The 1,821-nt window shown below is 41.5% G+C and overlaps 1 protein-coding gene across 1 annotated transcript in view; it reads left to right on the plus strand.

Annotated features, from left to right (window-relative positions):
* The window catches only part of TNIP3 (TNFAIP3 interacting protein 3), a 61,202-nt gene that overhangs the window by 36,465 nt on the left and 22,916 nt on the right, over positions 1-1,821 (plus strand). The gene's annotated exons all lie outside the window — the stretch shown is intronic.

Below are 1,821 nucleotides of genomic sequence, written 5' to 3' on the forward strand. Positions count from 1 at the left end.
ACAAAAAGTATAAATGGATAAACTCCATAATTTTCACGCTGCTGGAATACAAATGACAAATGTGAATAATTGCAGGTACAGATATATGAAGAAGAATTTAAAAAGGAGAGGTTGGACAGAGAAAGATAACACAGCTAACTACCTCTCTCTGGTTAATATGCTATCCTATATTTGAAACTCCTCTAGTCTCTGGTATACAGGTTATAAGTATCCATCTACTTATCTATCTACTGTATCTATCTCTGTCTGTCTGCCTGCTGTTCAAAATACTGTTCTTACAGCAGTATGAATGGTAAAATTCAGTCCTTAGCCAAGGACCAGTAAAAGGCCTATTTACTATTAAAAATACCAGCATATGTGAAATGTAAAGGTTACCAGTAGAGGTGCCAGGGAGCTCTTCACTGGGATATGCCATGCTTACTCTGCGTATAGTGCCTTTCTAATCAGGACTACAATAATCATCATACTGTGGCACTGTGTATACACTAATACGCTCTACTGGTGTTTTACTGGGGTTGTATAAATGTATCCTAAGATTTTCATAGGCATTGTGCTAGTCTTCTCCAGACTGAATTTTACTCCTAATCACGGGCGACTGGTGCTGCCTTAGTGAGGGGGGGCATGTGCCCCCCAGTGACCGGTCAGCAACCAGGCTGATCTCATTGACTGGGGTGGTGGGGGGAGAGGGAGTCCCCCTGTGACTGATCGCGAGACAGCCAATTGTTGTGGCCACTTCCGGAAGTGGCTGCACCCACTTCTGGGAGTGCCATGGTGCTCCCACTCCCTGCCTGGCACTTGTGGGGGCAGCATCAGCACTCCCTGCCCATCATGCGGTGAGTGTGGCCAGTCAGGGGGTGCACCAGCGCTCTCAGGGGGTGCACACACACCCCCTACACATCACCACTACCCCTAATGAATAATTCATTCCATGAGTCACCGATGGGTATTGATGCTGTTGATTACTTTTGCTCTGCTCAACTGACAGTGTTGAATTATGTAAGGATCTTGCTCTTGGAATGCAAAAGTATAGAATACCTTGATATTCCAATTGCCCTGAGGAATGAAGTGAGGTAAGGAAATTCATAACCTGTATACCAGGGACAAAAAAAAGGCTAGATTTTATCTGCATTGTAATCCTCATTTCGAGGAACAAAATGCTTTTCTTCTTCTCATTGCTTTCTCTTTCTTTGTGTATAGAAACAATTTTTTATTAGTACTTTTCAGATTAATTTAAATTTTAAGCCCCTCATCCTGTATAATGTTAGAGTCGGTCATATCAACACACAAATGGACATGATCAGAAGCTCCATGGAATAAAATACTTGTTTCTGTCACGTTTGACAGCCGAGCCAGACTCCACTCTCTAATGTAACGCATGCCAAATGCTAGAGAATAGAATCTTTCACTTGATTGTGCAGTGTTGAATTATTTCATTCTGCCAGACAGTAAAAGAGAATAAACCATGTTTCAAAATCCTCCTGGGGAAGAGTTTTATGAATGCATCTTTTTAGTTGTATAAATCAGTACATTCACTCTGGACCTTCCCTTGTACAAAGATGACCAGAAGACTCTAAAATACTTTACACAAAAAGAAAGTATAAGCAGCAGCAGCACAAAATCACTGTAAATGACGTGCCTATGGGGCTTGATAGCAAACTAATAAGACCAGATCTCCATTCCCCATGCTTCTTTGCTGCGTCTGTTAAAGTAGGCTAATAAGCTTGTATTCCTTAAGAGGTAGACATCCAATTGCTAGTTTGGCCATCAACTTTGTTTCATAAACCATCAGTGAGATTTAGGTTATCATTAATTTGGCCTAGA

Source organism: Crocodylus porosus, unplaced genomic scaffold (assembly GCF_001723895.1).
Source record: "Crocodylus porosus isolate Cpor-Errol unplaced genomic scaffold, CroPor_comp1, whole genome shotgun sequence".
Lineage (NCBI taxonomy): Eukaryota > Metazoa > Chordata > Crocodylia > Crocodylidae > Crocodylus > Crocodylus porosus.